Source organism: Diorhabda carinulata, chromosome 6, assembly GCF_026250575.1.
Source record: "Diorhabda carinulata isolate Delta chromosome 6, icDioCari1.1, whole genome shotgun sequence".
In the NCBI taxonomy this organism is placed as follows: Eukaryota; Metazoa; Arthropoda; class Insecta; order Coleoptera; family Chrysomelidae; genus Diorhabda; species Diorhabda carinulata.
Window position 1 is genome coordinate 8,056,312 of NC_079465.1, and position 23,295 is coordinate 8,079,606.

The 23,295-nt window shown below is 31.7% G+C and overlaps 1 protein-coding gene across 8 annotated transcripts in view; it reads right to left on the reverse strand.

Annotated features, from left to right (window-relative positions):
* LOC130894914 (ephrin type-B receptor 1-B) overlaps positions 1 to 23,295 on the reverse strand; it is a 774,934-nt gene that overhangs the window by 395,944 nt on the left and 355,695 nt on the right. For 3 of the 8 annotated variants that reach the window (XM_057801950.1, XM_057801949.1, XM_057801947.1), the window contains exon 1: positions 1,178 to 1,558. The exons of 2 other annotated variants lie outside the window; for them this stretch is intronic. The gene's annotated coding sequence lies outside the window, so the exon portion shown is untranslated. Of the gene's footprint in view, positions 1 to 1,177; positions 1,559 to 23,295 lie in introns of those variants that run through there. 3 more of the 8 variants (XM_057801951.1, XM_057801954.1, XM_057801953.1) reach the window with 1 other exon arrangement.

Consider the following 23,295-nt stretch of genomic DNA (forward strand, 5'->3'; position numbering starts at 1 on the left):
TGTATATAGCAATAGCTAAGTACTTAGGGTTTTATAACACAAAAAAGAAACTTACCAGGAAGTCATTTAACTAGTAAATTGAAAAAACTACTGACGCGTTCACAAAAGAATAAAACTTAAAAGAATTTCACTCTAGGCGTATTAAGTATTTTATAAAAGTCAAAGACATAAAAGTACAGCTTTCGTGCAGTTATTTAGTGAACTTTAATTTGTAATTAAAATTTGTGATGGCGTGACTCCAAGAGTTCAAGATGTTTCCTAATGAAATGGGAAATAAAGTCATGTGACCTGCAGTTCAGTTCTGAGATATATATCTTAGTACTGAGGAGATGAGAGACAACAAATGTGGTGGGGTTGAGAATTTTTTTCAAGAAGAAAAAATAATGAGATCAGAGTGGTATAATATTTGTCATTATTTGCATTATGTTATAATAGTATGGATTATAACCAGTAATAGTTATCTTATGCTGATTAAAATAATCATGAGTCAGTTGTACGTTGAAGTACAGAATATCAAGCATTCAAGATTTCAATATGTTCTAAAAGAAAAAGAAAAAATTTCTTCGCGTCCAACAATTAATTCATCTTATGAATAAATTATTCTTCTCAATGACACACCTGTTCTGATCCCACTAATCCACACACTTAAATCTTGAAACATTCCAGGATTACACAGTTATAATCAGATTCAAAAATTGGTATAGCTCTTGTATATTTAAATCAAAGTGTTTTTGGAATGTTAGAGAATCAAATTTATGCACCAAGCTACAACAAAATTAAAAACAGGTTTTAAGCTGCTCTAATAAAAGAGTAATATCATCATTTCATGTGTGTTATTATTTCGGTCGATTTGGAATGTCTGTTATCCTTAATTATTTGTGTTTATAAATCATCTAGCATCAATAATTTGAGTATCTTTTGATTTAAATTAGTTTTTATCAATCTAACTTGTAATTACTGTACCTGGTTTTTATTAATCAAACTTGAACAATTTCGTTAGATACGAACTTTTTGCATTTATCAAATGAACCTAAATTAAAATATTGGTCCTTTATTAAGAGCTAATGTATATTAAATATTTTACTGAGAACTGTAAGGTATATAACTTGTTAGATTCTCGAATTCTGCACATAATACAATGAAACCATTTGGTGTAGATTTCAAAATTTATAAATACCTCAGTAATGAATCCAGTAAAACCACACTCAGTTCAAAAAGATATCCAAATATCCACTAGATGATCGTTATCTCAAAGTATCCAAAAAAGGTAAAAGCACTGTTATTTTTGTGGCAAAAACTCAATCACACAACTCTGTATATTCCCACTACCACATCACAAGACACATATAAAACACTTGGGACAAAAACTATTGTTTATAACAAAAAATATTAATTAACTTTTTATATATAAATCGTCAGAGAATAGTGAAAGCTAAGCCTACCACCGCGTTTGAAAATCGAACAACGAGCGAACCAGACACCGTTATGTCCTCTCGCCTGAAACCCGGCCAACAGCAAACTGAACTACCTGGCTTCAAAGCCGACTCCGTTAAAATCCACTAAAAAGAAGCAAGAACGCGAACGACGATGTATTGTAGACACTGCTACGCGGATGCGTCATCTAGCGGCGCTTTTGAAAGCTTCACATAATGCCCTTCGTTTCACTGTGATGGTGATGACATGAATCGGATGTTGGACTTTTGTATTGAAAATAAAACATATATTTTTACTACCGCGATATAAGTATGATGATAAATTTGTATTATTCTAAAAGTTAATGTATATTAGAGTTTTACGAGATACTATTTCATAAAATCAACAATGTTCTTATCTGAAAAAATAATACAGATAAATTGTTTTACCTTTTGATTCACAAAATCTATAGAAAACGAAATAATCCTAAACTTGATTGTAATGATTTTCACTTAATGTTAGTTCTATACATATAAAATTGTAGTATACTATTAATTTTTTACCCGAATTAATACAAATTCATTGAATGCTACTTTGAGAGAAAAATAAAAAAGGCATAGCCACACGAAGCCCTTTTTACTTGAATATTAAAAAAACTTGTATTACCCGCAGAGTAGGCAAAGTTATAAGGAATTCCCTCGAAAATTAAAATAAGGATAATGGCAAAATAGTGCAGATTTCAAATTTGAAATAAGATTTAAGTAAACAGGGTATGATCAAAGGTACGTCTTAAATTGAATCACTTATTCTAGGTCCAAAAACAATTTGATAGAACACAATTTATCAAATGCAATGCACATTACAGCCTTTGGAAGTACAAAAGTTTTCAATCTATTATATACTTTCGAAATTTTGTAATTACTAGTCTAGACATTGGATTGGAAAAGGTCCTGATGCACCTAGTTCTTTATCAGGCAAAACTCTTGTTTCTGGAGTTTTATGACAAAGTTACTTTTGAAAATGTACATATGAAAATTTTTATATGTAATATATATTACATGTATACAAAATTGAACTAGATAATAAAACTAACTATACTAAAAGATGTTATACATTTGATTTTAATTAGCAAACGATTGTGCATTTTTTGCATTGGTAAATTATTGAGCTCTTAACAAATTCTAAACGTGGATTAGGTAGATAAAGGTCATGCTCTGCGTTCCTAAGTGGATAGCTGTGCAATGATCTTTCTGAAATTGGAGAAGCGTGATTACGAATTAGGCCAACGGATTCAAATACGAATAAAGAATATTTTAAAACTTTTAAAGAAGTCTTGGTAGTGCGCTCTGCTGTTTAGTTAGAGTGAATATCTAACAGCTCTCTTTTGTATTTTGAAGATTCGCTCAAATTGAGTCGCACCACACGTACCCCAGAATGGAAAGCCATATGCGATAAACTGTTATAGAGGTAGATAAATTTAGTTGTTTGGGAACTGATCTTAGCACAAAACAGAAAAACCCAATTTTTTAGATAATTTACGTAATGTACGTAAATATCTGTCCAGAACAGTAATGAGAGTAAGCTAAGGAAGCGAAAAGTGAGGAAAGATACAAGGGAGGGAAAAAAAAGATATATTAAGGTTGGGAAGAACTAGGAAATTTATTTGGAAAAGAAAAATGAACAAAATAATAGAATCGTAAGTAATATGGTGATTGAAGCACATACAGAGAACACCAGACTTTAGAACGACAAAAAAATTATGCACATAGAAGAAATCTAATACTCTATACACATAGAAATCCTAAGAGAAAAATAACTCAGGAAGGAAAGAGAGTAATCACTTCCAAGCGTTGAACCTAAAATTCAAGTATGTAGCAATTATCATCCAAGATAAGAGTTGTTTTGAATAATCATAACTCTTTAGAATTAAAATACTCTGGAATATCAATGATGAAACAAATTTGAAATAATACAAAGATCGTACAGCATGAACCAACATATAGTTACAACTAGAGACAATGTGAGAAGCATAGAAAATGGCAATAACCAAGAATTGCATAAAGGATGAATGCAGAAACTATAAAAAGACTGTAGACTGTACATAATGACTAACTGTCTGACTGACTCAAAAACATTTCATTTCAGTTCAAATAATCTAAAGACGGAAGCGATTAGCAAATACCTCGAAATATTTTCCATTCAACATGTTAAATAACGAATAAACAACCTGTATTGTTAAGGTAAACACCGCGGTAATCTTTTTGTTAACTGCTGTTTATTTGACTTAAGCTTGAGTCAGAAATGTATACTGGGGGAAGGCGCTTTTGGAAAGTGCGTTGATTAACTTATTCCAAGAAATAAATAACTTTGACAATGGATACGTGAGAATTGAAAAAAAAAAAATTGCGACTTGGTCGTGAAACAGAAAATTTACCGTTCTTGAAGACTTAGATCTATCTCATTAACTGTTTTCTATTCGTACTACTAAATCACTAAATTGTTCTTTAAATTCACAGTTGCTATAAGCGTTAATAGTAATAATTAATTACTACGATGAATTGAATCGAAATAGAGTTGGTGTAGCGGAGAAAGGTGAATTTTTATTATTATTAAAAACGTCTAACGGGGTGATATACGTTTTTATATGTCAAAATTCATACGCCACAAATTAAATATGTCGTAAATTGTTAAAACTACTCTCTAACTCTATAAATTTATTCACTTTCATTCAATAATTGACGACGTGGTATGGAGAGCAATAAATATGTAATTCGAGTATTGTTAAGACATTATTGGAAACAAAAGTTTTATACAACAGTGGCAACAAGGGAAATATGTGAAATTGAAGGGGAAGACAAAGTTAATCAGAAAACGAAACAGCGTTGGTTTGATTGTTTCAATAGAGGATATTTGATGCTTGAAATCGTTCACTCTATAGTCGTCCTACTACGTGAAATATTGAGGTTACGAAAGAAGCAGTGGAATACCAAACAAGTACGATAATCGGGCTACCTTGGGTACCATTTATTGCCATTTAAAATAATAAGGTAAGATCTATTAAAGTTGTCGAATATAGTAATACCAATTAACCGAGATTTAAGGGAATTGTCGAGTAGTGTAGAGCTTTTTGCCCTGTCGAAAGATGATAGTTTCATTATACGCATTGTTACTTGCGTTGTAAAATGGATTTTTATCTAAGCTCTAACATAGAAAAACAGTTATTAGACAAAGGACAATGATCAGAGGAGTCTGTAGCAAAGAAACGTCGATTCGAAAGGAAAGTCTTATTGAGTGTCAGTTGGAATTATGAAGGTTTAGTCTACTTTGAAATAATTCCAGATGGTCTAGCTATCAATGCCGAGGTATAAAGGTAGCTGAGGCGATTATATGAGGTTTTATCGAAGAAATAATCAGGCTTAGTTAACCGAAAAGTTGCGAAAATTTCGCGGAATAAGATCGAAGAACTTGATGGTATTGACTTCCTAGCACAACCAGCATATAGTCCGGACTTTACACCGACAGATTACTATTATTCAGGTTCATAGCGGAATTCCTGTGAGAAAAAAATTGGAATCCAAAGGAGATGTTAAAAATGTATTCAAGTCCAAACGATTGTTTTTACGAAGGTCTCAAATAGCTTGATGATCGTTGAGTTAAAACCAGCGAAGTTATACTTTGAATATTGAGACTGTTTTCTTTTATGATTATTTTAATAAACAAAGTGAACATTGGAAACTGACATTATTTGTGAGACACTCTCTATATAAATAAAGTATAGAAGATCGATATAGTGGTTATCCCTCATGTTTGTCATTCGGATGGATGATCGTGGCTTCTTGTAACCATCATTATATCTAAATTTCGTATTATAACTTTTCTCCGACGACATACAGTTGTAGCTCTTAAAAAATACTGAACTACTCCTGGAAATTCGATGAGAAACATGTTTTCATAAATCAATTGGGAATAGTTATTTTCCTAACAAGTGCGGAAAGTGATACTTTCCCGCACGCGACTGCAGTTGTCCCGAACGACGCGGAGCGGAGTTCGGGCAAGTGGTCAAGTGCGGGAAAGACACTTTACGCATGAGTTAGGAACATTATTTTTTCTACGACCGTATATACAAAAAAGTATACCAACCCATTTTTCAAAAATTATTTTATTCCAACAAACATATACAAAATTTTAACTAAAAATTACTAATTATTATAAATATTAATATTGAAAACACAATTTGTTGCATTCTGTAGACTAGTAAGAATTGCCGGCCCAGTGGAGTTATTTGGTTTCAACTGGAAGGTAGATGACGTCGGTGAGGATGGCATCGGTTGCAGGTCGCATAAAGATGGCGATGACGGTGACGGCAATAGTTTTAAGTCATTTATAAAACAGAGAAACTTTTTACCATCGAATAGCGGGACTATAATGTATTAGATTTCAAAACCTTATTTAGGTCTGAAAAATACGCCAGAAATACCTCTTCTTTATAAGTTTTGGCCCCTTTCTTCTTACACCATGTAACAAAATGGTCGTATTGCTTCTCATACTTTAGTCTGGATTTGGCAGGTAACAGCTCGGAATTAGCTTCATTTGCAGCCTTCAAAATGGCTTCGGGAAGTTCTTCGTCGGATGAATCCATAAATATTATTGTATCGGATCCGGTTTAATGTGGTTTAATTTAGAAGAAGATTGTTCTTATCCGGTCACTTCCAAGACGTTTTGAACAACTTTGATGTTTTAATAACAATTACACGCTTGGGTTGTCATAGCAACTGATATCAAACCCGGGTGGTTTGATAGTTGTTTCTCCTTTGAATACTAAAATGCGAAAATGCGTGCGGGAAAGTGGGTTAAAACGCACGGTCGTAGAAAAAATTAGTTTCGTATGATGGGAGTTATTGAAATAGCTTTGTAGAACGAGGTGCTTTAAATTCAATAGATATTATATAGCATTCATAAATATGTTATCGATGATCCATGCAGGGACCTACCTATACTTACTATAGTGGAATTAGAAATTATCTTTGTTTGGTTGCTAAAATAAAAGTTTGTCACAATTTTTATTACAAAGTATGAGGTTATGGCAGCAGGAGTGTTTCATTGCGATATTTGTTTTGTACTATTTGTAAGGAATGGAAATCGTGTTTGGTTCTTGTATATTTCATCACGTTATAAACCCTAAGAGTTCTACGGATAGGAATATTTTGTCCTTCGATCCATATTTGCGATTACCATGAGCTTTTTTTCTTTGGGTAACTAACTAGTGTTATATTTTAAAGGAAACTACAGCTTATAGTTAATAAACTTTAATAAAAATATTCAATTTCTTTTAATCAAATCCAACCTTTTAGTGGGCGGGTTTGATAGACGAACATTCCATCAATATATGCCATCTTAATTCCTCAGCTTAGTCACGGAACCAATAGATATGTTCAGTTGTATGATCGTGTTTTAGTTAACGTTTCTTCAACGCCGAATTGAAATTTTTGGGGTAATTTTAGTACAGCTCGTTTGTGATAATGCTGAATCCCACCAGCTTATATAGCTTATACTTTTTGTAAGACTTGATTTCGGAAACCCGTCGCGTATCACCTCAGAGGAGGGAAGTGTCCAGTGCGGGACAGTGCAATACCAGACCGAACCGCTCATCTTTCCGTGAACCATCAGTGTAGTAAACAACAGCAATTTGTTATGGAGATAAGTTTGTTCTAACATTCGTTTCGCTGGAATGCGAGCTAGAAATATATAAAACGATGAAAGACATATCTTACGTATCTTACTTTGGATTGTTTTTAGTAGTCATTTATCACCAAGAGAAAAGTTGTGGCAAGGAATGAAATAGGTACAAATCTACAAAAAAATGTCTGAACAAAAATTTCAAGAAATGGGATACGTTTACATTAGAATTTTTCTAGAGCTTAGTTAATAGTATACTGCGATTCCTTTTCAATGAAACATTAAAGCGACGTGATACATATATTTGTTTGACTTTACTTTATTTTATTATTTATAATGATTATATTATTCATGATTAATATTTGAGTAATATGTAGTATTTAATGTTTAGCTTCGAATTTCCTTAATATCAATAAATGAGTCAATTGAAATGGGAGTCAAATGCGGTCAACCGTTGGCACCGCATATAACGAGTTTGAAAACGCTATCAAAAGCCAAAAGTAAAGGTCGAAAAATAACCGTAGAACTTGATCCAGAGACTACTGACTGGCATTCGTTCAGTAATATGAAAGGTAATGTGGAATTTGCTTCGTTTATACGGATCATTGGATTCAATAAATGTTTCATTTAGTATAGGTCTCAAGATCAAGTGCAACTGCATAACGATATGCAAAAATTTACAAAAAATGTGGTTTCAATGGATTCTACTGGTTCAGTTTTCCGAAAAGTGAATGGAACTTTCGAAATGTTTTTAACCGTGATTGTTACCCATGTTGGGAACAATATTGTTCCAGTATTTCAAGTAGCAAGTGAACTAAATGATAGTAACTTTCTATCCTGGTCTCTCAATAATTGGAAAAAGTCTGGAGTAATGACACCTAGAGAACAGACAGAGGTAAACCTAACCCAACCTAAGTGGAGTGATCTCCACGATCGTGTTTTTCAAGAATTATGAAAAAACTGTTACAAATTATCGCAATTTTTTGACGGTGCCAATTCAAACAATAAAGTTGCAAATTTTCTGTAGTGAAAAGAATCTTTATAGTTCGTTATTTTGGATGTTACAGTGCAAATTGAGCACTACATGTAGGTATTTTTATAATTTTAGTAACTTGCATTCTCATGGCCAGCAGGGTATTGGTGTGATAATCCAGCTTACACAGTCAAACTTTAGCTACTTGGTTATAAGGTCACAGGAAGGTGTTACTCCTACCTGTTTTTTTTCTGCTCTCTTTAGGGGTAATACGAAATCAAATCATCAAATCAAATAAATTTTGACTTCGAATGTGACTTTAAGTATTTTTGTTCAAACCTTATAACGTCCATTATTTTCGTTATCCAAATATTTATCTTTTCTCGAAAACAAAAAATCGTCTTTTTACTACTCCTACCATGTGTCACATGTTTCAAATTATTTGACTCCAAATAAAGAATTTGATGGCCTACAAGCATTTCTAAATTTTATAGTATATACGGGGCTCGAACAAAAGATAGGTGAATGAATTATTATAGCAGCAATTACTTAGGCCGGGAAGATAAGATCCGGGCGAACGTCCGGTTACAATTTTGCCCTGAACTGGAACAAATTTACAGTGTCGAGCACACTTTTTGCAAATGTAGAATTGTCAACACGTGAAAAACTAGCTATACTTTGTTCACTTCGCTATCGAAATAAGAAAAAACGCGTCAAAAGTATATAAATTCATCCTATTTTAGAAAGAATCTTTATGCCGCATTTTATTCATTATTTTTAGAACTTTTTCCTAATGTCCTTGGCGTCATTTGAAGAGCTTCTAGAAAAGATAAACGTATACATTCAAAGATAAGATACCAACAAGAGAAACTATTTTGCAAGCATTTCTCAGGGTGTATGCTTTTGTTTTTGTCCTTATAAATACTTAATGCTATGTCCCAAAGGTCAGGTCTTTCTTGTACATGATTCATCAATAATTTACATCTATTACTTGAGAGGTCATGATTAAGCACATACACGGACACTGCTATTCAAACGACACTAAATAATAAAGTTTGTTTTGAAACACACTATATGAGAACTAGGGGTCGTGTGTTCACTTCTATTTAGTATAATGACCCATTACCGGCTTCTGATCCTGGTTCGGGAATCACACATACCTCCTAGTGTACGTCTACTTTTCCAGGAACAGCCTGGACCGAGTATTCGCCCGGACCGTGTTTCCTCAGCGTAACACATACCATAAGAAAATAAGTGACAAGTTTGATCTCAGAGAGTTTCAGTGAGATTTTAACTTAATTTTAAGTTTTGTTGAACGCTGAGAAAAGTACCCAAGAAGTGACCTCTGTGAAGATAATATTTTAATTTTGTAAAACTGTAGTATGAACGATTTAAAAGTGGATGTGAGTCAGTCGCAAACGAGATATGGTTAGGACGTCGTGTTGTTAGATCTCAATAAGGGATGAAAATGTATTGACTATTAGAAACCTTTTTGAGGAAGTGAGAGATTTTTCATCATCAGAATGGAAACGTTTTGATACGACACCTGGCATTGAGAATGCCACGACAGAGCAGACTTATAAGAATGTTTCCAAAATTTTAAATAACGTTGGGCTTACTAGCCATGAGCTTCATACATATAAATGAATAAAATTTTTTTTAAATGTACCTACACTTTATTCGCTGTTAAGTATTGATTTCTAAAAGTTACTTGGTATACTTAGAATTAGAACATGAAATAATGATAACTACTTAATGAGATATCGTAACTCATTTTAAGCGCCCGTTATTCTCAGCTTAAATGGATAAAAATAATAATAAATGGTGAGAATAAGGCTATTAGGAAATTCAAGCCATTGTGTGGAATTCCGTACTATGTGGATGATCAAATTATGTTTAAAATTAGATGAAAAGATAGAAAAAGTGAATAAGTAAACAAGAAAAGAATAACTTGGATGATTAATTGATGCGAAAGACATATATTAAATATATATGTACAGATATTTTAATTAAATTCCACGGATAATGCAATCAGAGACAATTTAATGTAACATGTTGACAAATTATCATTTAGAAGTTTTCTAAAAGTATGTTTTTACCAAGTTACCATTTATCAGTAGCCATTGATATTAGAAAAAAATTATTTGTTCAGCTTTAATATTATGATATTCGATGTTTACAAAAATAATTATTTTCATAGAATTTTTTTCTGAAGAAAACTGTTCATAGAAACTAAATATTCGAGACGTGGGCATCAATATTATTACCATGTTAGCGATTTTGACAGAGGTGTTGTGACATGTTGATATTACCCGTCTTCTAAATTGTATTGCATTGACGGTCATACATGTGTAGGTAGGAGTGAGTTTAAGAGTACAAAACAACAAAAATATCATCAAGAAAGTTCACGACTTTTTTGTTCACTGAAAAGAAAATTAAAATAATAGAACTATGGAAAGAAGCAATTCCTAACGACAAATGATTAGCTTTTATTGCGCATACCAACGAAATAATAAGAAATCTTTCCATCCCGGAACGGGGAAATGATGTAGTGTTCATGACCAGTAACATTAAATGGAAATTAGCTTAAAGTAAAAACCTATAGCATCCAAATTTCTTAAAGATTCAAAATCAATGAAGATTGTAACATACAAGAATAATAGAATTCCGTCTACAAAATTAATGACTAATCTAGATTATTCAAATACTGTTTTTTTCAGGATAATTAATTTAATTATTATAATTAGAATAGTTTAGATCTCTATTTTCAGTGTTTCACTATTCATTTCTTGGCTAAATCTCTCCTAATAGTTGGTAATCTATCTTTCAATCTATAGGGATAAATTATAATTTATTCTTCTTATAATTATTAATTTTGGTAGTTCTTCATACTCAGTACAAAATCTCTGAGAAACTATACACCTTGTTAACATACCTAGACAATATCAGAAATGTTATTGAAGTTTGCCTTGTCAATTTGTAGAAGTTATGCTTCAAAATTAATCGAAATAACTGATGAACAAGATATAGCTGTTACCAAAACAACTTTATGAATTATTCATATTTCTATCAAGCTCATGACAATCAGACAGGCAGTTAATATATTAATTAATATTATATTCGTTGTATTACATATATTAATTTATATCTATACATGATAAGTCATCGTAAAATCCACATGCATATGTTTTAATTTTCGTGATTAAAAGATTCCATTTCAAACTTATTAACATTGAGAATTATTTGCACAATTTTGAGAATACAATATACAAACAAAAGTTCACCGGACTCATTATTCGAAATTAGTATTGCATTATCAATCTCATGCTATAAATTTATAGGAATCAAAATGTAAGCACTCGACAGGTTATGGCAAATTATGGAAAAATACTAAGTCTGGTCGTTTAATGAGTTTTGTCGATCGAGAAAAATACTACCACTAAATTTCGTTCAGCGATGTTTTATTTTATGAGAATCTGCTGCCACTGCTGTTATTATCTCTTTGTTTGCCGAAAATCGTTTTTCGCACTTCAATTTCGTGAGATATAAGAACAACCAGCAATCAGAAGGAGCTAAGTTTGATCGATGATGCATTTTATGATGGTTTTCTTTCTGTATAAGCCATTTCTTTTTTTACAAATTTTTCATCTCGTTGGTTACAATGATTATAATAATACTTTACCTTTACATCTTTACTATTTTGTATACAAAAATTATACCGAAAAATGCATACGAGTGTTTTAGCGGAATCGGCACAGATCTTCTCGTAACCGCGGTACAACTTCCTACTTTTGGAATTCAAGGTGAAGCGTCCGTATAAACTTACAATGATAGTACACCTTGCACAACTAACAATTTGAATTAAGAAAAGACGTATAAATTTACCGATCTATATGAAACTTCCCGAATATTTATAACACGTAGTAACACTTTGAGGGTGTCAGACACACCAAACAACTAATCTGGTATGGCCATGTACAAAGAATGTCAGAGAATAGAATATCTAAACAGGTCCTGAAGTAGACACCACAAGGGAAAAAAACAAAGAGGAAAACTACTAAGAAGCTGGAGAGAGGGCATTGATTATAAAATGCAGGAGAGAGAACTAATAGAAGACCTATGACAGGATAGATATAGATGGCAATTACCTAGAGATTGGAAGACGTTGGAGAATTTTGTAAATCGATATGTATACTAATTTTGATGACCTCGATAAATTTTTTTGGTTGACTTTTTTGGATATGCTTCATTCAAAAAGTCATCTTCGTTTCTATCTATATGTATTAATCAATAGGAAAGCTGTACTAAATAATGTGTGATATATCAATGAAATATAAGTTATATCTAATGTCTTGTATCCACGGGTATGTGTTTGCTATGTAGAGGGTTTTTCGGAAATTACGGTCTTAGACAAATAGTGATACGTCAATTCCCCGGCAGCAGACTCTTCCTCAAGAAGTTGTATTTGGTCTCAGTTAAGTTTTAGCAACAAATAAATTTATTGAAAAATATAATAAATTTGCATTAACTACGTATCCAAAAGAGCATAACGAATAAAAGCAGTTATAAATTAAAAACAATTCAGATGTATATACTCGTATATATTAAAGATAAGATTGGGACTTATCTATGGAAATCCAGAATGGTTGCAGCTCTCAACTGAATTCTCAGTTGTCGGAGTTGAGTTGAATTTGTTTGTTTGTGCTGTACCGGTGGAGTCCTTTGGGTATGGTTGAAACTCCAACCTGGCAGAAGAAGAAGATCAAAAATGATATGAAAATTCTTCGTATCACTACGAACTCAATTCCGAAGAGAATAGGCTTAAGCAAAAAATTAAGTCACTAGAAAATATTGAACACTCAAATTAATTCTGTTCGTTGATACTCATTCAAACATTATGGAAGAAACCTGGCGAAATTGCATTCAATATGGATTGAAAGAAGAAACCCGAATGTGTGACCTTCATGTACGAGTACGAATGATTATACTGAGAGAATAATAATTAGCGCCAATATTGATAGCTGTTTTCAGATTCAGAGATAACGATTTGTAGTAATTAATTCAGTAGATGCATTCTATTATACGATTTCGTGCACTTGGAAATTTTCCTTAAATTGTGAGTACATCAAATCATATTCATCTGTTTAAATTACTTAAAATTTGAATAAGTGAACTAACAGATGTTGAAACTATTTAGTATTCACTGTGAAAATGTACATGTACAAATTCTATTGGTACGAGATGAATGACAAAACGTAATTAGTGGATATTTTCCAAGCTCTTTACATGTGATGGAAATAGTGAAAACCAAGCAAAAATAAAAATTACTACACCTAAAGATGTAAACAAAATTATTAAAAATAACATCAACTTGAAGAATAACCCGGAATTCGATCAAGTAACATAAAAAATTTGTTACCAAGAAAGGCAATTGTGGAACTTACAAACCTCATAAATACAGTATTCAGACTTCGATACGTGACTGGAACGTGAATACAGCTGAAATAGTTCGGATACCCAAACCAAGAAAACCAGTGCGTAAAGTAAAAGCCCAAAATCATTATTAATTATTTCAAAATTATTTGAGAAGATATTGTTAATAAGAATGCGGTTAATAAGTTTTGCAATCAAAAAATATTTTCCTCCTCAAATAATAACGCGCATATTTAAAAATATTTAATCTAACGATTGAAGGAGGGGCCTTTAAAGCACATTAGCTGTTGAAGAATCAACTGGAGAGGTAGCCAATAATTTTTGAAAATTAATCAACATAGTGAATATCTGGACTAACTCATCTCATATCAAAATTAACGAAAATATGTACATACAACTTTATTTATAAAAAGACAATCTCTTAGTTATACTAAACAATGAGACCCTTATAAGGATTTGGTCACATATCTAGGACTTTGGTTAGAAGAATAAAACGAAAGAAATGTATCAAAAAGAAAAAAGAGAAACTAAAATTTAAATATAAAAAACTAGGCTACTAGGAAGAAGCTCATAACTTACTGTTAAGATGTTAATACACAAACAAATAATTAAACTTATTGTTAACAACTATGGGTATGAAAGTAATCATGCTTGCCTTTAAAGATTCCAAAATGGAATATTAGGAAATATAAAAACAGTCAAAGAAAAATAAAGAAGATTGCTGAAGGCCACAAAAAACGACTCCATACCCATATAATGAAACTTGGAAATAATCAAGACACAGTCCGCAGTATTCAGCTTATTTAGTAGATTAAGATAAATCTATGATGTCGATTAATCGTAAAATTAGGGGGATTGTTTCTCAAAAAACACCTGTTCAAGTTATCAAATGCAATAATAAGTCTGTCAACTTTTTGAGATGCACTGATTGCGACGTTACTGCACGTTATTTAAAATACAGCATATTACTTTTTCTTTAAACGAATCTATAATTCTCTACTTTCAATAGAAAATACATCTGCGTTGACTTACTTAGCTATAACCAACATTTTATTTGTAAGGGAAAAATAATCTTTTTGTGCGTATTTTACAAGGGACGGAAGGTCCGGAATGTCTTTAGGGTAAGGTTGCTTTTATGCGATGCTTAATAGTGTGGATAATTTTTGGGAAGTCTCTGCCGAGTACAATGGCATTAAATCACGAAGAAAGAAATTTTGTCACCATTAGTGGTAGTAGGTAGGTACCCTGTCGAACTGAATTCTTGCAATTTAATCTCTTTAGGTCAGTTAAATATAATTTATATTTAAAATAAATCTCATTTATTGCTCAGTTTTATGCTACACAGAATAATAGAAGCAATAATTAACAAGTAAATTTGGCTAATTACCAATTTGTCATTTTTGTTTTAAATAAATTCCACTTACGTTCATATCTTTTGTGAAATCGTTGAACATAATTTATCGCAGTACTAAAAATAATTCTCTTGAAGTGATAAACATCGGTCTGTTTTTTTATAACGCAATGCCAGATGCTAATAGGCCAGTACGTAAACTTTAGAATGGATCATAATTAAATTGAGATTAGAGCCATCGAAAGCTAGATTTGTTATACAGTTACATTGGTGTTTGACCCATGTAGGTTTTTTCATGACTGCAGTGGTAATTATAGCTCGCCATAAACTACTGTTCGGATGTGCATTTTAAACATACTAAAAACTGTGATTCACTAAAGGCGATACATAATTTTTTATTAGTTTATTTACGAGTTATAATAATTACTATGACATTTTATTACGAATCGTATGCATATTATTACTCAATGTCACTAATGTTGAAAGTATACGTATAGTAAAGTATAAGTATATAAGTATACATTCCTTCAGTTTCTTATTTCTTAAACCTTTTGATATATTTATGCTTCTAAATGTTCTTAATTTTAGGTCTCTTCTGTTTAAAATGTACCTTTTTTCTAACAATTTTTGAAATATTGATAAAAAATTGTCTTCAACTTCAGTCTTTTTCAAAATATTTTGATAAAGACTGAAGTTAAGTAGAAACGTCAATTATTTATCAATTTTTCAAAAATTATTAAAAAACCTAATTTTAAAACAGAAGAGACCTAAAATCAAGAACATTTAGAGGCATTAATTTTATAAGTATACATAGAGTTGCCCAGTCGCAAAACCTAATAGCAGGGCATTGAGAATTAATTGGTACCAGAATATTGTATATAAACTAAAAATTTTTTATTGTTACCATAAATCTTGTTAAATTGTAATGCAATATGAATAAAATCGAATGCGAAATTTACCTGTTACTACTTTTCAAAGCGAAACAAAATAAAACATCCGTCGAAACAAAAATTCTCTTCTCTTTAAGTTGAAACCACACGTCAAATGTTTTGAATCAAAGTCTTTTTCAACATGTGTTCTTTTGACGATTGCTAAAGAGTAAGTTTTTCCAATGTTTACTTACTCGAAATCTACTGATTAATATTTGGTAATTTTTGAAAACAAATTTGACTACTCATCAATTTCAAATAGGCTAACAATTTCTTGAAATCGACGTCCTCCATGTTAGTGTTCAGAGAGCAAGGCGTCCATGTGAAATGTTTTAACTAAATTGGAATTTCTGGAACAATTGACGATATTCATACTGAATACACTGTTTAAACAAACACTACACCAACGATCACAATTACACTGTTGGACACGCGTCTCGATAACCAACTTATCGTCTTCAGAGACTGAAGGTAAACTGTTCGCGTGTCAGACAGTGTAATTGTGAGTGTTGGTGTGGTGGTTGTGTAAATAATGTACTGTTCGAACGCAGTTATCTGTTCAGATTTTCTGTTATTGTAATATAAGCAAAATAGTGGTGACTATCAGTAGACACAAACAAAGTTTTCCAAAACCTCATTATCAGAAACATCTTCCTTCATTCCTTCGTTAAGGTCATATTTAAAAAAATCTCGCAAAGTTCTGGACGAATATGTTTCAATAGGTTCTTCAAACATTTGTAAAATCCTTTCTATTGCTAAGAAGAATCTCAAGACATCTTTGAATAATAAAGCAATTAATGTTCAACTCTGAGCTACTACTGAACGTACGATATATGTAATAAAATTATTGTAAATCAGCATCACCATACTTTTGCAAAACAATAGCAAGGAATCAAGAGCCCTATGGACAGATTCAATAACATACTGATTATTTTTAGCGTCAAAATATTTAGCAACATTACCAGTCAAAATGCTACTAGTTTTTATCCCTAGTGAATCGTTGACGTAATCAGATATCGTTTCAGATGTTCATTTTGTTATAATCAAATATCTATTAAGTATACCTGAATTTCGTTTTAGTCAAAATACGTAATCAACATGTTCTCCTACAGGTTACTTCTTTTGTAATGTTTGATTTGGCATACAGGCACTTTTGAAGGGGTACTGTACAATCTAACGAATTAAATAACTGAGTTTTACCGTAAGAGAAACTTAAGTAGCCACAGGCGCTTGTACTTCTGTTTTTAGATCCAGTCTTGCTTCTAAATTGTACGGGACTGCGGACTCTGGTAAAGATCAACAGTTGACTCGTCTGCACTCGGCCAAGCCGGGGGACAGTTTAATTTTGTTGGGCACATTAAGGCTAATCATGTTCATCTTGGCAACGCTATAAATGTCTGCAATTGTGAGGGGGTTTCTTTCCTCTCCTTTTTTTCTTACTATATATCAGTTTCCAATTCCTATTTCAGAATTCTGCAATATATCACGAAACCAATGCTATTTGAATGGGAAAGGCCATTAATTGACTGTTTGGACTTTAGTCGTTAGCTTGTTCAAACATTTCAATCTCACAATACGTAAAAGAACTTATTGAATAAAATTATTTATTCAGAATCTTAGTAAATCACAAAATAGGTCTATGATGGACAGTCTGTCACTAAAAGAATATCTAAAGACAGTATCCGTTAGTTTCCAACTGTTTCGTTATTTTACCTTGTTATGTTTTTTCGTTCTATTATTTTAACTAAATACTAAGTCAGAGCAGCGTTCGTGTAAGCCGGCGATATCAGGAGGAATCCATTTTAAGAGGGGTCATATAATAATTAGAGGAAATTGCAATAGAGCCAATTGCTTGGAAGATATTCTGGAAATCTCAAAGACGCTCGGTTTCAAGATAATACGATGTATAGTTTTAAGGCGTAATAGACGTAAAGAGAGTAGAACGCTTAAATATGAAACTTGGAAGAGTAATCATTATTTAATTACGATATATTTCCATAGTTCAGTTTTTAAACTTTATATCGTTAACGTATTTTTGTGACATAAACTTCTTAAGTAACCTACCGAACTAAATAATCTAGACAACACGAACTAAATTAAAACCCTTATTTTCAAAGAATGAAGAAATTGGAAGTAACAATCATTATAAATTTCAGAATAATAATATTCATTTATAATTGTAATGAGAATAGGATTTTGTCTCCCATATCAGCATATCCCGGCTGAACATTGTTGATTTCATAATAAATAATTGTGTCAATGGTCTTGATGATACTAATTAAATAAATATATGAATACGAGTATGCATTTAATTAATGAAATTGGCCTCACAGATTTAGAAAATCTGTTTTATTTATATAATAAAAGCTACATTGATACGTATTCTCTACAAAATAAGCTACAGCAATCCTACTTGATGATTCAGCAAGACAAGGAATCTCAATAATTTATGTTAGTTTTTATCTGGTTTCCAAATTTGAATCGATAATTGAACTTTGATCTGTCTTAATCATTTCTCTACAAATTATTTTTCATATGTATCATGAGATCCCAAACTTCTCGATTTTGACATTTTACATTCAAATGATACGCATCAGCCATATCAGTGTTTTTTTCTTAAAACTTTCCTTGAATATTTCTGACAATTGTTGCAGAAGTTTTAATATTTTCATTATACTTATGTCTATAAGTCAACAGAAGATTCCTTAGTTTGTTATCGTCATATGTTTCGACAAGTTGGAGCAATACACAACTCAGACAAAATTAATTACATTCGAAAAGTTTCTTTAATTGCACGGAACGTGGAATTTACGGAATATGGAAAAGTCGAAACTTGTGCTGAAACCACCAAGACTAAGTAACTGGAAGCCATTCTGGATCAATGACTGACGTTCAAGGACCACACTGTCTACTTAGTTGGCAAGTGGCAAGGGGTTGATAGGGAGAGTACATCGTAAGATGATTCAAACTGCACCTCTTTAGTGCCTTAGATAAGTCCATCTATACTACCAGATTTCATCTGCTTGAAACCTAGTAGATTATCAGCCTGAGGGACTAGCGGATATATCCAGAGTTGCATCAGAAGAAGCGGAACCATTTATTAGAGGGTCTGCTGATCCATAATAGTTTTGCTAACAATTTGCCTATTCTAAAGAATGCGGAAACACATGCAATGAATACTTTGAAACATAAACAGAAAAAAAGGAGTAATGTAAATAACATTTTATGAAAGAAGCAATAGCCTCAAGAGAAGAAGGTACTTAGATCAAACTCATGGAAGTAGAGCGAACAGTAAGCAATAAAGAAGACTAACGACCTTATCGGATAACATGTTATCCGTTATTCTTGAAGGGCGCAGTCTGGGTTAAAATCAAACGATCTTATACAGGTACCTTTGTTGTGATGTACTGTTTTATGAAATCGTGACAGAAAAATTTGTTGTGAGCTTTAACATTTTTATTTGTATTTTTATCTGAAAATATATTTTTCTTAAAATTTTGGATTGATTTCTTATACCTATTGGCTGAGATAGTATTTGTCAATCAATGTTTTGCTGTGCTTGCTCGCTTGTAAATTTTTTCTCGAACTTAAACCTTTATATTTCTACATTAAAAATGTTTCTCTGCTCTTACAGAAATAAAAATAATTGGTACTTTTATACTTTCGCGGTACCCTCGTTTTTTGGCTCCAGAAAATCGAAAAATCATCCGATTTCGATGAATTTTTTTTAAATCTTCGTTTTTACGGGGAATTTATAAAAAAATATGGGAATAAAAAAAATTAAAACTTGTTACTGGTTAGGTTAGGTTAGGTTAGGTTAGGTTAGTTTAGGTTAGATAAGGTTAGGTTAGGTTACGTTAGGATACGATAAGTTAGGGAATGTTTACATTTGGTGTGCTTTTCAAACAACCCCCGCCCCTCGCTCCAATCCCAATTCTCTTTTACTATCAACGTTAGTAAGATACCATTTTTTATTTTACATTGATTACAATAAGTGATTTTTGGAATGTTCTTGTTCATATAACTTTAATGATTACTTAATTAAAAAGGTACAAACGTTTATATGTCAGAAAAGGTCAATTATAAAAGAAATTGTTATCATTGTTAATCGTAAAAACATGATTAATCAACATTTTTGTATAATTCTTTCTCAATTTGTTCGTTTTTTTCTGTAGATTATGAAAAAAAATATAACAACTTCATTTGATTATTTGGAAAGAAGTTAGCAACAATTATACGTGAATGAGTGCATTTTCGTGAACATTTAAAGCCCGAAACCAATTTAAGTGTTCATTTTTTTATTCCCATAATTGTTTTCGTAAATGCGTCTTAAATAGGAATATTTAAAAAAAAAGCTCATCGAAATCGGATGATTTTTCGATTTTCTAGAGCCATTGATTGATATTAATTCGATCAATTTTATCAATCTCTCATAACTGTCTTTTTCGTGATTTTTGCTAGAAAATAAAGTAGGAGAATAAACAACTAGAATTATAAATACAAGTTTTATGTGTTTGGAAATATACTTTTATACTGATTTGAATTGTAAAACATTTTTTTTTGCTGAACGTAATTTTTCACGGGCCTACAAAAATAAACCTCTACCTCATCCTTGCGTGGTGGCGTAAACAATAAAGCAAAATAAAAAATGTTTGTTTTCGTTAAGTCCCTCCTCTCGTGTCACAAATTTGGTATGTCCAACCCATCCTCATTAATTCTCAAAAGCCATAACAAGAAACACATGGCACCTCAAGCTGGTATTCAAGCAATTTATGTCGGTGTAAAATATTCACTGAATATTCTGCGTTAGCAAAATTGATATGTTAACGGGTATGTCGCTAATTTTTTTCAATGCCAGGTATATATATTTGCATGTAGCAACCAGATTTATGGATATTCCATATCTGTTTGGATTTAAAATCTAAACGTATTACAGAGAAAAGCAAGTTTATAACATTAATATGTTCACATATTACTTGTACTCATAAATTTTGAGAAATAAAAACTAAATGTTGCGAAATATTAAGTAACTAATAGTTTGAATATTAAGAATTTCAAATTATTTAAATGGTTCTATTTATAAGTTTATTTAGAGAAAATTAAAATTGAATGGAATGTGCGATTGAAGGTTTACGGATGTGAAACATTCAAAAATATTTTTACAAATATTAGCAGTAAGTGATAAAAAAAACTATTGTGCCACATGTTCATTTCTACAATAAATAATTGTCTAAAAGTATTCATTTTCCTTCGAAGGAATTTAGCCTTAAACCCCTCATCTACCAAAGAAAAATGTAAATGCATTCAAACTAGTAATGTTCATATTATTATTGTACAGAGTGAGACAGTTGAGTTGCCATGTGGCAATCCTTGTTCATTCCGAAAATTGCATAATAACGATCGCAAAATGGGATATTGTCAAACTATGATGCAAAAAGTAGATGCAGACACTAATTTTATATGTAAAATAGTCTTTACCGGCGAAAACACAATTATGTTAATCGCCATAATTGAGGGTATTGAAGTGATATTCATCCTAGATAGATAAGGGAACAAACAGAATACGAAGGCTTTTGATATTATTCATATTTGTTAAGAAATCAAAAAGTTTTTGAAGTAAGGAATGTAATTGATAATAATTTTCATGACATTTAGTTTCAGCAGATTGGTATATCACCTCACTTTAGTGATACTGTTCAAAATTACTTATCAAGTTTTCCAACAGGTAAAACTGCACCTTTGGCCTCTGAATATGATAATTTGGTCATCAAAATTCAAATTGAACAGTGAAGTTGTGAGTGTTGTTGTAGTGGTAGTAATAAATAGTTTGTTACGTAAAGTAAAGTATGTAGATATTATAATTTTGATAAAATACATGTAATAATTTTTATGGTCCATGATGATATCCTGCTTTACCAGTTGATTAATTTATTCAAAAACAAAATCCAGTACTGTTTGGAATTTCAAACTAAAAAATATTAAAGTTTATTTAGGCAAGGAAGCAATATCAGCCATTACCAGTTTCAAATTATAAGGTGTGGGACATTATATACAACTGATGTTAGGCGTGTTATATTAGCCACAAAGCAACGCTCATCAGAAAACACTAAATGTTTGAAGTTAGTGTCAGGGTTATACTGCCAAAAGAACCATAAAAATTGAAAAATATCGAATTTCAGTAGATTAATCCGTTACGAGAGCTACTTTGAATTTTTTTTTCAGTAGTAGGTTGCTATTAAAGAGCAAATAATGGTACATGAAAGAGGAACTCGTTGGTTTTTTCGTGGGTGGAATAGGGGCATTTTTATATGGGATAAGTTTTATTTTAGGATTCGTAGATTTACCACAGAAATATGGATTTGTCATGAGAACGGAAAAGATGGAATTCCTTCACGAGCTTTTTTTTGGTACTGGTATCTCGACGGATGTAGCTTAGTGATGAGGCATTTGCCGGTAGGCCCTGTTCTTCCGTTACAATTCGTTACTATTGAAAACGATGAAAGGCGATTGAGGCAACTTTTGATGTTAAATTCGCAACAGTAAATTCAATTTTACGTGATGATCTGCTTGTAAAAAAAATGATACTCATTTTGTGCCAGATATGCTCAACAATTTCGAAAAGCATAGATTCAAACTCGTGTGGGAAACGTTAGAAATGTTAATTTGAAAATATTAATAGTAATTGCAAGTGCGAGATCTTGCATGAAACAATCAGTTAAATTTCATCTGCGTATGCTTTTGATCAAGAAATATTGCGTCTTGCATTGCATTGCACATTGTTTTGCACCATATCAAGCTTCCTTAAGTAAAATAAACAAGAAAAAAGTGGTCGTTGCATCACTGAGAATAATTATTTCTGCAATTGCCTTGCTTTTGAAGTCTGATGGACAGTTTAGTTAGAAAATTAGTTGAGAATGAATGAAGAAACTCATTTTTCTCTAAAATTGCAACTTACATGCACCAAATCGATAAAATTGCAAGTGCGAGATCTTGCATGAAACAATCAGTTAAACTTCATCTGCCCAAATATATAAAATATATCTGGGGGCAAAGAAGTGCAATGTTTTCTAAAATGTTTTATTAGTTATGTTAAGAACATTGTGTCATACTTGTTATATAGGTATAGGAATTTAAACATTGACTTTTAAACAACGTTACGTTCATAAATAATAAATTTAATGTAAAAACTCACCATTATAAGTAGAACTACTTCTCACAAATCCAAATCAAAATGTCGCAACCAATATTTACAATGAATGGCTCGACCATGTTATCAGTAATATTGTCCAACTTCCACTTCCTTCTTTTCTAATCGTTTGATATATTGCCTTTACCGAGTTTTCAGGCTTCTTATTATTTATAACCTCCAAAAACAAATGTTCAAAGTCACTAAGTTTAAAAAAGTTATTTTTCCTTGAGACTTGTCTCTTTGTACCAATTCTAGTAAATCAGGTTTAGTTCCATGAATTTCTACAGATTTTTTAAATTTCTTTGTATGAAGGGAACGAGATGAATACAGG